Below are 17,191 nucleotides of genomic sequence, written 5' to 3' on the forward strand. Positions count from 1 at the left end.
ATGCAGTGCGGGAGAAGTTAGTAGGGTTTTAAACTAAGTGTTATACAGTATGTATTTGTGTCTTTATTTTGTCTGTTTATGTTCTACATTGGGTGTTTTCAAAGACTCATGATGGGCCTATGCACTTCACTGAGCCCTGTGACTTAGCCCCATGATGTCATCGCCATTTACTTCCCCCTTATATTTTCCCTGTATCCCTTCCTATATATGTCTTTAGAATTTTCTTTCAGAGAAAGAAGAAAACAAATTAAATTACAAAATTCTTTTATTTTTTTCTTTCTTCCTTTCTTCCCTTTTCTCTTTTAAAAAAAAAGTTATATGGGTTTCTTTGAAATATTTGAAATAGAATTTGAAATTTTCTTTGAAATATGGCTGTTGTGGGGTGCGAGGAGGGGGTATGGGTATGGCATCAGCTCGCAATTGCGCTACGCGACCCTTCGGTCTGTAATACCTATTCCTCCCTCCCCCTCTCTCCCCCAATTCCAACATCAATTGCGTTATATCAACCTGACGGTAAGTATCTATTCGTCGTAAGACGTACTGAGTTCTTGCTGTGGTTAATATTCTTATTTTTACCACGTATCTTATTTAAAAATCTTTATCACCTGTGCACAGGATATCATCGTAGTTACTATATAGTCTATACATTTTAGAACGATTTTGTTTTCGTAGTCTAAATCTATGAATAAAATGTTATTTTTGTTATACTTATATTTTTTGCAAATTTTCATTATTAACTTTATCCTATTATGTTTAGTTTTATCACATTGGACAATCGTATGTAGTTTGGTGAAGTTCGCTGTTTTACATAAAGGGCATTTCGGCATTATCCTCAGCATACGATGTTTGATTGTTTCTTCGCCTGTTAGCCAGGTGTTGTGCAGGTATTTAAAAATTATACTTTGTGTTTTGACAGATCTTATTTTCCCCAATTTTTCCAATTTTTTTGTCCAATTTACACCCTCAGTTGTCCTGCTCTACTCTACATTTTATATTTTTGGTTACCTCCTCCCTAATCCAAGCGTGACTTTTACTTATTAAATTTTGCATAAATCTGTTTTGTCTCTATATTTTAAAATTAGTTCTCATATGTTTGCGTGGCACTTCGATTTTTTTATATTAATTTGTTATTTTTGTATATCTCTGGTCGGTTTCTCAAGGTGAAGCCGAACCAGCAGATGTACGGTGTTTCTCACGCTGTAGCCGGGTCTGAGTGCACTTTTTTTTTTTAATCTATTGATTATGTTAGTTAATTATAGTAGTAGAGGGCTCGGCAACCCCAAGCCCCCTCTACTTTTGGCCCTATATAATGTCTCTTTTTTTACATGATGCATTTTATGATTCCATATATAATCTATTATTTCGTTGTCTGTTTTGTTTAAAATTGTATTATCCATATCTATGGATTTAATTATGTAGTTAATATTTGAGTATAAATAAGTCTTGGCCACTTGGGCCCGCTCCATGATAGATAATGGCGCCATGGCCAGATTTTCACATTTTCTCTTATTTTATTGATAATATGTTCATAATTTTCTACAGCTTCTTTTTTTTATTACCAAAGTAAACCCCTAGAGCCTTTACAGTGTCTCTCAGTAAGTGTGTGTGTGTGTGGGGGGGGGGGGGCGATAATCCAGGGTGGTTGCCCCTCCAGTTAACTATTTTTAAGATTTCGTGCTTGTTGTGGTTTATTTTGGAACCCGACGCTTATAGCATTTCCCTTCTCTTCTAAAGATGTTGCAATCATATGCATGTTAGAGCATTTTTTAATTCATTTTTAGGTTTGGTATTTGTATGCCTTGTATAATCAGGGGCGGATTAAGGCTCACTGGTGCCCTAAGCACTGACAAATCTTGGCGCGCCCCTCTTTTCCACGTACACCTGAGAAGATAACCCTAGGGTGTACCATGATCAAGAAACAGAACATCATGATCAATTTGCACTAGTTGTATCAGTTTTTTTTACAAATCTTCATTCTTTTTTCTTTCTTTCTTTTCACCCTTTTCTCAACTTTGTGGTGCCCCCTTTGGCCCTGGTGTCCTATGCACGTGCTTAGTCTGCTTAATGGTTAATACGCCCCTGCTTGCACATCTGGGTTGTTTCTTATCGTGTGACGTAGGATTTATATTGCCATTACGTATTCTAGCATTGATAGTGGACATCCTTGTATCACTGATCGTTGTATTTCAAATTCTTTCGTGCATTTCCCGTTTAATTATCCCAGTGTGTAGGATTTTGGTCCATTTTGGAAATTGGGTCCGAAACCAAATTTTTTAAAAACATTCTTTATACAGTTTTGTTCAAATCAGTCGAAAGCTTTCTCCTGGTCGAAGAGTACCATAGCACTCATCATACCAGTTTCATTTATGTAGTTAATTATAGTTTTAATGTTTAAAATATTGTTTTGTATATCCCTCCCCCACAAGTTTGATTTACATTAATTATCTTGTTTATCCTACCCTTTACTGTATTTGTTAAAATCCTACTTAAAATCTTATAGTCCGTGTTTAAAAGTGATATAGGCCTCCAGTTTTTAATCTCGTCTCTATTCCCTTTCCCTTTGTATATAATTGTGATAACTCCCTCCCTCATAGATTTAGTCATTTTATTTTTACTTAAAACTATATTATTATACAAAGCGTTTAAGATCGGCGTCAGTTCACCGTGGAACTTTTGGTAGAATTCCACGATGAGTCCATCTTTCCCTGGTGACTTTTGTGAGTGTTGATATACTTTTTGTGATTTCTTCATCTGAGATGACATCATCACATTGGTCTCTATGTACTGCTTATGTCATCTCACAGTCGACATTTTTTAAGTAGCTGTCGATTGTGCTGAAGTATATGTTCTGTGTGGTGTGTGGTGTATAGTTCTTTATAATATTTGGAAATATTATTTAGGATATCTTCTTTTACAGTATGGGTTACATTGTTTATTTTGATATTGTTTAAAATTGTATCACCCCCTTTTCTAAATTCTTCTCGCTTATATACGTTTTTTGCCTCGTTGTAGATCTTTGTAAATTTTCCCGCCCTTATTATTCTCCCCTGATTTTCGTCTTCTTCAACGATTTTAATTTTGTCTGTCAATCGTTTTTTTTTTCTTTCTCCATCGTCGTTTGTTGTTTTGCTTAGTTCTAATTTGAGTTCGTGTTTGTCTTTTTTTTCTGGGGTTTTTCCGCCCTCTATTTGAGTACTGAATATTTATTCCTTTTATTTTGTTTTTAAAACATCCCAATCAATTATTATATTAATATTTTCTTCATTTTTGACGGTTTCAATTTCTTTTTTTAATTATTATTTCGACATATTCTTTGTCATTTAAAATCTTATTATTTAGTTTCCATAGTCCTGACCCACATTTTTCTATTTTTTTCATTTTTAGGTCAATAGTGAGCATGAAATGGTCTGATAGCTTTTGGTTGGTTATTGCAGTATTAATATATATTAATGGATCATAAAAATTTCCGTAAAATTTATCAATCCTGCTAGACTGCTTTAATTTATAGTTACCCAGTTGAAATCTCCCCCTATGATTAGATTTTCGATCGAATATTGTTGTAGGTAGGTGTATAAGTTTTCTTTAAAATTAGTTTCTTATTTCTATTAGCTGGCATGTACACATTTATAATATGCCAATTAAACATTTTAACACGTAGCAACCGTCCCTTAAAAAATTCCCCCCTCCTCAAACCTTTCCCAGCTTTTTAAAAATATTATTGTTGCAACCAACTCTAATATCATTATTTGCAAAATTGTTGCATATCTTTATTGCGTTAAGTTTGTCTTCTACTAAAATTTCGAACTCTAACTTAATTCTATAGTGTGTTTCTTGTATCATTATTACACCAAAGTTTGTTTCTTTGGCTACTTTGTCTGCTTTCGCTTTGTCTATCCCATTGCTGTTGATAGTAGCGATCCGGAAATTTGTTTCTTCCATTTTTGCTTTACTCCCAGGTGCCGCATCACTTTTATATAGAATTTAATTGTATATATTTCAGTTAAAGTTATTATATTCCATTTGTTTTTGTACACACACACCAGCACGCTCGACAAAGAGCGCTTGAGTAATATACAGTTTGATACATCCTACATGGTAGTGGGCAGGAATACATATATAGGTCGTTATCCTTCTCGACCGAAGTAGTAACATTGTTCCAATGCTAACACTCGACGTCCTCGATTTGTGCTTCATCGTATTTGCAGTCTATACACTTAAAGTTACAATGGAAAAGTGTACATGAACATATTTATACCATAGACAGAGCCTTGAAGTACTACTTTTTTCGGTCTAAAACTGTCCCAAAAAAAAAAGAAAAAAAACCCAGCATGTAATAGTTCATTTCGATACAGTTGCACAGAGCATTTGACGTTCATTTTGATGTCAATATATATTGATATCGATTAAGTGCGATTTGTTTTCAAAGCTGCTTTATTGCTGGTAGTGCTTTTGTTTTCAAGTTCGATATATAATATACCCATGGAGCAGTAGTAATACAGAAATCAGAACAACAACCATCATCATCATCATCGGGAGTATTATTATCGTATATGTTGGTCACATCGATGATCATTAATAAAAAGCGGTTGAAATATGAACAATATTCCATCTCTTCAAATAGCAAATAACTAAGCAAAGTGTGTGTGTGTGTGTGTGTGTGTGTGTGTAATTTTTAACGTAGCTTTAAAAAAAAATGCAATCATATCGCTACCATGTCTGCATTGTGACAGTTTATAATGATGTCTAGCAATGTGGCATCATGCCACAAACATACAGCATTTTGTCCCACCCAATCACATTATCCTCACACCAATATCTTAATGATGGGCGCCAAAAGAGGCAGCTGCTAGTACCATTTTTATGTCTTTAGTGTGATTCGGCAGGGGTTTGAATCCGCGACCTCTCGCATCCAAGGCGGACGCTCTGTACAGACACTGCACCACCTGAGCGATCACTTAGCAAAGAATGTACGATACTGTTTCCTGTTGTTCATAACAACTCGACCTGGAGACCCACCTGACGGAAAATGAAAGCGCATTACAACGTTATAATATACGAATCCGGAATTTTTTTTGATTATTATAATTTTCAAGAAAGTTAGTGCCTTTTAGCATTTGACAAAGTGTGCTTGCAGTTGCATACTAAGGGGAGGGGGAGTTTACAACATACTTCGATGCTGACTACTGATTTGAAGCATAAAATTAAAACTAAACAACAGCATAACATGTTTATATATCTTATTAAATACGTCTTCATTTGTCTTTCCGTGCGCCAAAATGCCTTCCTACACGAACATGTTCCATATAGGTAAATAAGTTGTACCAATCGTAAACAACCACCGATTTCGACATATATGATATCAATTTATAGGTTTCTCATCAGTTTAAATCGATCTGTGCAAAAAAAAAAAAAAAAAAAATTATTAAAAAAAATGTGTGAAAATGAATAATAAAAAAGTTGCTATTTGCGACTCATTGTCGCTTGCGATTTTACCGATCTTCGTATCCTTGATGCTTCCATCCTTCCCGTTTAGGGATGGTAGCACCTACTTGGATGCTAATACTATAGATTTGAAGCATATAATTAAAGCTGTACAACAGTAAATAATATGTTTATGTATCTTCTTATTAAGTACGTCTTCATAATGTATGTTCGTGCGCCCAATGCCTTCCTCTACGAACGGTTTCGATATACACGAATAAGTCATACCAATAGTAAATAAACACCGATTTTGACAAATTTCATATTAATATATAGGTTTCTCATCTGTCAAACTCGATCTGTGCCAACAGAAATGTGTGAACATGCAGAATACAAAAAAGTGTACTTTTTACTGAATATTGGGTTCGACTTTACTGATCTTCATATCCTTGCTACGTTCATATACCGTTCCCGTTCTGCGATGGTAGCACATACGTCCATGCTAATACTATAGATCTGAAGCATAGAATTAAAGCTGTACATAATTATAAAATATGTGTATGTATCTTATTAAGCACGTCTTTATCTGTCTTTCCGTGTGCCTACATCTGACCTATACGAAAGTTTTCCATATGGGCGAATAAGTCATACCAATCGCAAAGAACGATTTTGACACGTTTGATATCAGTTGATAAATTTTTATCAGTCTAAATAGATCTGTGCCAATATAAATGGGTGAAAATGCAAAATAGAAAAGTTGGTATTTTTCACTCAGTATCGCTTGCAACGTTACCGGTCATCGTATCCTTGCTACGTCCATCTGCCATTCCCGTTTTGCGATCGTATCACATTTTTTCGATGCTAATTCTATAAACCTGACACATATAATAAAAGCTGTTCAACGGTAAATAATGTGTATGCGTCTTATGAAGTACGTCTTCATTTGTACGTCCTTGCGTTTAGTGCCTTCCTAACCGAATATTTTCCATATAGGCGAATAAGTCATACCAATCGCAAACAACCAACGATGTTGACAAGTTTGATATCAATTGATACGTTTCTCATGATTCTAAGTCGATCTCTGCCAATAGACATGTGTGAAAATGCAAAATAAAAAAGATTGTTCTTTTTACTGAATATCGGGTGCGACATTACCGATCTTCATATCCTTGGTACGTGAAACTACCATTGCCGTTTTGCGATTGTACAACATATTTCGATACTAATACTATAAATTTGAAGAATATAATTAAAGCTGTACAACAGTAAATAATATGTGTGTGTATCTTATTAAGTACGTCTTCATTTGTCTGTCTTTTCTCCTAATGTCTTCTATACGATCGTTTAACAAACAGGTGAATAAGTCATTACAATAGTAATAAACACCGATTTAGCAAAATTTGATATCAATTGTTAGGTTTCTCGTCAGTCTAAATCGATATGTGCCAACAGAAATGTGTGAAAATGAAAATAAAATAGTTTGTATTTTTGACTCGATATCGGTTGCGACTTATACGTGCCTCTACCATTGCAGTTTGCCACGGTACCACATATTTCAATTTTAATGTTATAGATCTCAAACATTTAAGGAAAGCTATACAACAATATATAATATGTGTATGCATCTTATAAAGTACATCTTTGTGTGTCTGTATGTCCGCTCAATGTCTTCCTCAATGAGCGTTTCCCATATAGGCAAATAAGTTATAACATTAGTAATTTTTTAAAAACGCGATTTAGACGAATTTGATATCAATTGATAGGTTTCTCATCAGTCTAAATTGATCTGTGAAATATATAAATGTGTGAAAATGCAAGTAAAAAAGTTGATATTTTTTACTTGGTGTCGCTTGCGATATTACGGATCATCAACGGATCATCATATTCTATATTCTACCTACGTGCCTCTACCCTTGCCGCTTTGAGATGGTACCATATAATTCGATGATAATCATTTGAATGTTAGTGCTCCTAGATCTTTACAACACGAACGTTTATCTTAGAGTCGAATAAGTCATACCAATCGTAAGCACACACAGATTTTGACAAATCTGGTATTATTTGGTAGGTTTCTCATCAGTCTAAATTGATCTATGCCTACAGAAATGTGTGAAAATGCAACCTAGAAAAGTTTATATATTTTACCCAGTATCCTTTGCGACTTTACCATTACCAATCTTCATATCCTTGTTACGTGCCTCTAGTATTGCTGTTTTGCGATGGTATCACATACCTCGATGCTGATACTAGTGATATGAAGCATATACTTAAGCAATAAAACAGTAAAAATTATGTGTATGTATCTTATTAAGTACATCTTCATTTCTCTGTCCGTGCGCCTATATCCGTGCAACATGATCGTTTTCTATAAGGCTAAATATGTCATGTTAATCGTAAAAAAAGCTACAAAGATTTGGACCTATTTGATATCCAGTCATTGGTTTCTCAATAGTCTAAAACGACCCGTGTCAATATAAATGTGTGAAAATGCTACCTTGAAAGTTGCCTTTTTTGTCTCGGTATTGCTTGCGACTTACCGATCTTCATATCTTTGCTACCCGCTTCTACCCTTGCCGTTTTTTGATGGTTTGTATATAACCAAATAAGTCATGCCAATTGTAAAGAACCACCGATGTTAACACATTTGATATTAGTTTATAGGTTTCTCATCCTCCAAATCTTTCTGTTTTTAAGAAACGTTTTTCTAATTCAACTAACGGGTCATCACGCTAAAATTACGCTACTGACAAATGTCACCTTAATATCCTACATACTAAACTTAGACAAGCAGGTAGTCTCCTGAAATCCGACCTTTACATGGTGAATTTAGTTAACTCTTTCACGTGGGCATGTGCTTATGATAATGAAGAAGTTGAACACTTTGTCTATTGCCCCTTACCTAATGCCAAAGATCCCAGCTCTTTCGCTCTACCTTTCAATACACTTCTTGGTTAAGTCTAGATTTATCATTGAAAAGTGACGTGACTACTCACCTACAATAAGATGTCTTTCTGCTTGTGTGATGACCCGTTAGTTAAATTAGAGAAACGTTTCTTAAAAATAGAAAGATTTGGAGGATTTCGGATATCATCAGGCAGAGAGTTCTAAAGACGAATCGTATATGGTAAAAGGTCGTGTGAAAATATAAAGTTTGGTTGAGATTGGTGTGATACTTTGAGAGTAACGTAGACGATAATTAGATGCCTCATATCTCCTTTGTGGAAGAAGTTCGTTTAAATAGTTAGGTACTTGAGTATTTATAATCGAATACATAATGCATAATCTCTTCCTTTTCCTTCGTTGTGCAAACCAAGCAGTTTCCGCATAAAGAGACTATCTAGAAGAATTAATGGGTATAGATCTGGAACGATCCGTGCATCTTCCATCTGATTTTCCCCCCTTTATTCTGATCTTTCCGAATCTTCAATAGAACAATTATCCCAGACTCCAGAAGTATATTCTAAGGTTGGACTTATGAATAGTGTATATAATTTAGCTGAAGTCAACAATTAGTCTGCATTTAGACGGTAGTGTTTTATCTCCTTTCTTATACATCGGTATGTCATACGCTAGCTTGCACTGTGTTAGGAACACGCTGGCTGGGAGTGATTTATTTAAATGTATTTGCAATGGAACATACATTTCTTCAACTATACTTGTACAAGTTTATTACTTATTGGATTGGTTCCAGCGGTTTTGTTTAGGTCAAGACTAGTTACTACATCTATAATTTCTTGTTTATATATAATGATGGCAGAAATAAAAGTTTCATTTCTAACTTCAAAATGCGGTAACTGTTTATCATAATTTTTTAAACGTGTAACATATCAAACTTCCGAGTTCAACAGGTCGCACTTCTCCTGATCACTTGTTGCAAATTTAGATGATCATTTCGTACGTTTCAGTGGAGGTAATAGGTTCCATGTCTTTGTAGAATGTACTTGTTATCTCATTATTTTCCAATAAGGTCGAGGATTTGATCCGATGGCAGGGGTTGAACCTGCATCCTTTCGGTCGCAGGTCTGAGACGCTAACCACTGAGCCAATGTTGCTCCTCTTAAGATTAATATACCCATATGATATTTTCCAGTATCATACGTAACTATATGATACGTTTAATAACACCCAGTAACTCAGCAAATGCCGGCATGACGACATATGAATTGAAGGTGTAATGACGAATGTAATTTAAAGTCAATTATGTAACCTATTTTTATGCTTTTTATTGAATATCATTTCTGTCATGTGATACACATAACATAATCTTACATTTAAGTTTATTTAAAATGAAATTTATGAAATTCGTTAAATAGTTTCAATCTTTTGCGACTCTCGTGAAAAGATCCTTCATTGCTGTTCATATAATTTTACATGTCATTATATTTCTTTATTGATTTGCACTTTGGTTACAAAAGAGACAACTTTTGCAATTTAAAACTTATTTCATCTATACTACACTAGTATAGCTCATGAAATGAAGGCAGTTTACTTGGCCTCTAATTCATCTATAGGGAATGATACCTGCGGGAGACTGCTCTATCTGACCAGTGTGTAACTATGGAAACGGTAATTTAGTGACCTCTTCTCCAGCCTCGAGCTTTAGGTTAAGACTGAAATTCGCTGTCTTATGTAATGTTCTGTATCTGTAGTTTAAAGCTGGGAGAATTATACAAAGAGAATAGCAAGTAAACCCTTCTGTAAATGGAGCAAACTCGCACTTTTACACTGTAAAACTAATTTATCTTACAATCATTTATGAATAATTAAAAATTACTGAGTAGTAACTAAGAATATATAAATTCTTTAGATGGAGACCCAAATTTCATTTTTTAAATTATCGTATTTTTTATGTTTACTTTCCAGATACATTTTTAAAAAAATTCTCAAGAAAATATGAAATCTGACAAAAGATAACGAAAGTCTTATTATTTTGATTTTTTGTAAAGAGCAAAGAAAGAAAACTATTAATGACATAAGCTTTCATCATGACATATACACACTAGCCTCCACAGAAGTACCTTTATGACAGTACGGTTAAAATAGAAATAAATATGCATATACAGTTGTAAACTTTCCCGATTTATGACTAAACATTTATACTGTGATAGGGTATTCTTAGTAAGTAAAATGTGTATTATACAATGAATGAATAGGAGGTATTCGATGAATGGACTGCACGCATTTCAGGTGCAGTGGCTACTCAAGATTATTTACTGATGCACAAACTAGTTATAGTTGTCATACTGGTTGTCATTCCAGGGATACTGACAGTCAGTGATTTCCACCTTGTAAAATCTTTCCTCTAGGGCGGACAATAATAATAGTTTCTGAAGCTGATTTTATTAGCAATGGTTTGCAAAATAACAACAAATATCCTTGTGTTTTATCAACTCATTATGGTTCCGCTGCTTTGGTAGAACAAAAAGGAATGTTCTTTATTGTTTTATGAATTTTATGCCCTGTGACAATGGCCAACATTTTGTAGGTCACGATCACTTTGGCATAAACTTATTTTATGCATGGCAGTTGGAAACTACGAAAATCTTCTTAGAGGCGAGCTGTATAATCGGCAGTTACATTGTTATTCTGAAAGAGTTCTGATAACTAAATAAATAAGTAAATAAATAAAAACACCATCTTTTATCATTAAAAGTTGCCAAGTGTTGTTTATACATTGTACGTGGCGTAATTCGTAAGTTTACTCGGCATATTTTCAACTCGGTAACGCCTGGTAACGGTCATACTTTTACCTAAATATGTGGGTCCTTTGAGAGCATCGTAAATGTATGGAGGAAAAGAAATAATTGTATTTTATGCTCATCTCAAAAGATTTGTTTGTATTTCTGCGAAATAGTCATGCCTAACCAGATAATAGCACAGACCCCCCCCCCCACTGTAACTACAAAGCCTTGAGCAAGTGCGAAGTTACCAGTTAATTTTATTGTTTGTTTCTATTTTTCAAGTTGTCTTCGTGTGTGCGCGCGTAAATTGAAAGCTTGTTATTACCAGTCAATATCGTCAATCATATTTGCTCCATTATTCCATGCAGATAAGAAAGGAACTAATTTTGTGTTGAATTTGTGCCCCCCCCCCCCATCCCACCCCGCCCCGGCACGGTACAATAAACAAACACTTGATTGAAAATAAAATAAAAGAAACTAACCTTGCATTGTTATAATGTATTCCTTCTTTTTTCATCATGCGAAATTTACAGAACAAAATATATCAACGAACTCCGTAAATGTAGCGGATGCCGGCATGCGTATGCATCCTTACTGTGTGTGTATCGCTAATGTCAGATAAAAAAAATATCGCAAAAGAGACGAAAATATCACCAGATTGCTTGAAGGCGCCTGCCATTCACGCATGATAAGTTTCAAGGTGCAAACGGACCAAGATTATATTGTATCCAGGTTAACTATACGACGATATCTCGCAAATAAAAAAAAAAATCATTAATTTAAAGAACATACAATGTGAGTGCAAATGATAATCTTTCGCAGGTATGAGTTACGAAAGTATCATGGGGGGGGGGGCACCAGACAGATGACCCCCACCACACAAAAAACAAAGTGTTTTCATGTACTCTTGTATACCCCAAGATGTGTGTGCTTGTTTAAAGTTTAAAAAAGGAATTTTGATCAAACTTTTAGTTTATAATTAGTCCTAGTGTTTTCTAAAGGGTAGTAGTCTGAAACATGGGTCTTATTCCCATTTTCAGATTTCATATCCTTGATTTTTAGTGATCTTTGTCAAGAATTTTCTATGTTCCGTGTATGCTATGTGTATCAATGCTATGGTGTGTGTATGCTATATAGTCTGTGTGTAGGGACAGCAATACTATGTCAAATTTGTCTCTGTTGTCTTAATATATATTTTTCTATGGACTTTTCAAATTTATTTGTTTGTCCTGGTATAAATTTAGTTGCTTTTGAATTAATTTGCAATTTAGAATTCCGGCGAGATGAACGGTATACTACCATTTGAAATTAAAATAAAACCTTTTGTTTTATGTGATTGACTATGGTGTGGTGTTTCTCACATTAAAGTCTATTTTCAAAATGAGGTAGGCTGTATTCGAGTCAGGGTCCGCACTTTCTTTCTTTATTTATTTGTGTTTCTCCCGATTCGAGTTAGGCCTCCTCTCTAGTATTTAATTTATAATGTAAAAGAAGTAAATATCCAACCCAAAACCCCTTAGGAAGCTTTATACATTTACTGGTTTGGTTTTAGCATGAAAAACATAAGTGACATCTACAAAAATAATAAACTGGTAAAAAGACTAGAAACAACAAGGACCTTTAGAAGTATAAAGGAACTTTTATGTAAATATAGGGAAAATGAGGAACTTTGGGGAATTGAAACTAAGGAAACATATAATTGGATAAGGGAAAATTTAACCTCTAAAATTAAAAATAAAGTAGAGGAGGAAATATCTCGGTTAATTGGGACAGACCTTAGAGGTACTGGACCAACATCGGCTCTCCAAAAATACAAAGCTTGATATTCAGATATCTACACGACATATGCATACATGTAAATTATCTCATGTGCAAATGTGCGAACTTCACAAAATATCATGCGATGGCACAGTGCGAGTTTAGGAAACAAGACAGGATACAATTAATTATGGAGATATCCAAGAAATAAAAATACAGAAGAAACCAAGTTTTATATCAAGACGGCAACTTTAACAAAACTTTAATAGGAAAAATAACAGATAACATAACTAAAACCATGATGGCGTGTGACCAAGTCATAAACATAAAAAAAATGAATAGGCAAATTTTTTTGTAATCCTTTCAAATTAATTAGAAAAAAGAACTTCTAGGAAGATTTGTGAATGGGAGGGACGGGGCTGCAAAGGGTGAAAAGAAGGGGAGGGAGATGGGGCAATGGATAATCTCCCCTTAAAGGGGACCATCACAAAGTGAACCCTTGCCCTCATACCCCCACCCCGGATTGGAATCTGCTGTAGCCGCCACCCTTTTAGATTCTTATAAATTTTCCTAAACAGCTTCAGTTTCTTTTTATTATCCATTACAATTAAAATTAAACAATTAAATAGACTTTAATTATATTACGTAAACTATCACAAATCCTAATTATCGGGACAGAGAAACTATATGGGAAAAGAACGAGATAATGACGTCATGGGGCTATGAAAGAGTCGGGAAAAACACCTCATATAGGAAACTTTACATACATACACGAAAACAAAGGATCTAATAAGTCTCTCTTCTAATTCTATTTGCTCAAAATGTGCAGCTCTCGCACTGCACGGTAAATCCCCACACTGTGTGTGTATGTGTGTGTGTGTGTGTGTTTGTGTGTGGGAAGAACAACCATTTTTAGAGATTTTGGCAGAAATCCAATAAATAATTTGAGACGGCCTAACTCTAGGTGGGAGAAATACAAGCAAATAAAAAAGTGTATGGACTCCAACTCGAGTACAGCGGATTTCAATTTACAAATCCAATATGTGAATAATGACACAATATATTTGCACACAGAACACATTAAGTTTTTTTTTTCTTAATTAAATTATAATACACCGTTACTTAGCCAAAATTCAAAAATATATTAAATAAATAAAAATAAACCTTTTCTTGATCCGATTATAAGGTCCTAAGATTACTGGGGAGATTTGGGAAAAAATAAAGGCTATCCCAACATGGAAGCAAAATATAGCATACACAAACTATAGCATATATATATATAGCACACACGGGATATAGGCAACCTCTAGCCAAGGTCAACCAAGAGTATAGCGAAGGGATTTCAAGTCAGGTGATGGAAAGATAGAAACCTATTCGGAAAAACAACCCTATAGATAAAACTAGGTTTTAAAAGAAATACCCCGTTAAAAAGGAGAATTAAATTTTTTTGACCTAAATTCTTTTGCATAATATAAAACATACAACACATGGGGGGGTGGGGGTGGATAAATACACATAAAACACTATAATGTTTTGGAAAAGTGGGGTGGGGGGTCTGTCTGGTGCCGGCCCCCCCCCAGTACTTCGTCTTGTGGGGATAAATGTACGTCATTTCCTGCTGGCGTCCTCTATAGGTGGAAAATCGTATCTAAGTAACAGTGATGTATACTTTTATTTCGAGAAATTAAATTATTTTTTCTGTACACTTTATAGGTTTTTTTTGGTTCTTTTTGTTAAAGTATAACTACTTTTAATCATGTTATGCAAATCTGATGTATAAAGAAAAATGTTGGTGCATGGCCGGTAACTTTTATACGTCATGGCAACGGAAAATAAATTCCGCGCATGCGCATTTTGTGTGGGAGCACCAAAAAAAACCCCACACAAAAACAAGCAATCTACTAAAACAAGCCATTACGTGAGAACTTGGCCTGAAAAGAGCAAATATAGGTACTATAAAATATTGCTAGTCTCGGATTTGACAAGCCTTAGTTTTTTATGCTGATGAAACATTTTTCAGTAGAATTTTTTTTCCTACAGTTTAAATGCCTAATTTTACTGTTTATAATCATACATGTTCAAATGTACTGGTCACATATAACAATATCGTCGAAATATTAACTGATACCATGCTGGATTTATATAGAATGTCTAAATAATCATAAAACTAAAGGTGTAATTGATTATAACCAATATATATTTTTTGCAATAACAAGATAATGAGATCCGAACATTGACCAAACAGTACTTAGAGAAATTCAATATCGATTAGTTCATCCTCAACCTCCAACTGATATACTTTATTGCAAGGGGTAAATGGTACCGTATTGAAAGACGTGTTAGGAAAAAGATACCGTTGTTAAAGAATATCCTGACCGACTGAGATCTTAACATCGTACATCATAGCTGCAAACAGTGCAAGCCAATATACACATTTGCACTATGCTCACGCAAGAAATATTGTATCAACCAAATGGGTTTCTTGACCGAGCGATGTCAAGCCCTTGCGCGAATCCCGCTACGAGTCATAGGTTTCCCCGATTCAAAGGAATCCTGTACAACTATTTCTGCAAACTGGAAAGTCCAACGCGTCCAATCTATCAGTAATGTTACTCTAATTAATACATGACCACAAATCCCAACTTCCCAATTGTATGTCAATGTCACAACTGCAAAGCTTCTCTTCGTTAACTTTCCGTAACTTACCGCCAGTATTTCACGCCGTGAAACTACACAACTCAACAACCTAATACAGGGAACCGTTTTTACTACGCCACCTTAGGCCTTTTAAATCATGATTTTTAGCTTCATTTCGCCTGTAACTTTGTAACATATTTACCACCACAGCAACAATAAATGGCGCCCGCCGACGGCGGAACAGTCCTTTTCTGTTGATTCCATTGTATAATTTACCAATCTCCAGTCATAAATACTGCACCTGGAGTCACACGATCAATTCACGCAATTAGATTTGAATAGGGACTACTGAGTGACAGGGATACTCATGCGGCTCTTACCTGAATTCACCAAAAGTAAACCATGTCATCTTGAAACTCACTTACACTTCACTCCGTAACGTTTGCCCCTAGTAATTGGCTAATTATTTTGGTCTAAAGACTATAATCCCAGCACCGACTTCCCATATTCAAGCAAGTATATAAGGAATCCTTAAAATGGAGAGCGGTAAACAAATGCGCATACTCCAAAATATATTACAATATTATACATACCTTGGAATTTTATTAACTATTTTTGTTTACATATTTTCATTGTACTCGTGGATGGGTAATGTGATTTTGCGTTCTGCCTTGCTTATAAAATGTATTGTCTTTGGTCAACAAAAGTTGATTTAGAGAGGATAAGAAAAGAAGTTTTGTTAAACGATGATGGAATTAAATAAACACTGGGGACAATATCGTACGTTGCACATAAATCGCAGAGATTAATTGAGATTTTGCTTAACGGTCAATCAGTCCGCACTCGAAGTAGGGAAATAAGCGAATAGTGCAAAAGCCGACCATTGTCTGATAATCGACGTACATCTGCCACAGCCATATATTGTAAAAATCCCATTACTACAGGTAAAAAAGAATTAACTACAACTGCTTCTTTGGGGCGTCATGTGTGACCAGTGTATATTAGTACTGTGTTAGAAAAATATTGCGACAAACCAAAGTAAAGAAAACAGTCACTTTTATCAATCAGTCCATATCGTTTTACAAATTATACTGAATAACTGACTTCAGTAGAACTCAGAAGAATGTATTCCTGTAAGCACATCACGATTGCGGTGTTTGTACATTTATATAAAGTGGGATCATTTTACAAGCAAAGTATACATTTAAAAATTAACACTACAAATGAGACAACGCTTAAGTACATACGGATTATAATCGTGAGATGGCAAAGAATGGTTCATATGTTGAGAGGTAACCAATACACCAACAAAATAAGAGTTTGTAAGAACATCTTATTTCCTTCTTAGATATACTTAGCCATAATGCAAATTGTTTCCTAATATGAAACATGTAAACATATTCCGACCATGCTGGAAACAAAAATAGTAAATTTAATTTAGTTCAGCGTAAACTGTAAGTTAGTTCTTTCCTTTTGGCATGGTGTCTGAATAAAAAAGTATATTTCTCAAATTTGCTAACCACTACACTGTCATTATGTAATTAGATACCTAACTGATGTACCATGGTTGTATACATATATCTATAAATATATATAGTTTTGTGGACATGTACGGTTGAATAATACCATCCCGTGTTTGTGTAGGGAAATGCGTACATCACAATCGCACTCGTAAATTTGAATCAATACCATCT

This window comes from Sinohyriopsis cumingii, chromosome 15 (genome assembly GCF_028554795.1).
Source record: "Sinohyriopsis cumingii isolate HCF-2022 chromosome 15, ASM2855479v2, whole genome shotgun sequence".
Lineage (NCBI taxonomy): Eukaryota > Metazoa > Mollusca > Bivalvia > Unionida > Unionidae > Sinohyriopsis > Sinohyriopsis cumingii.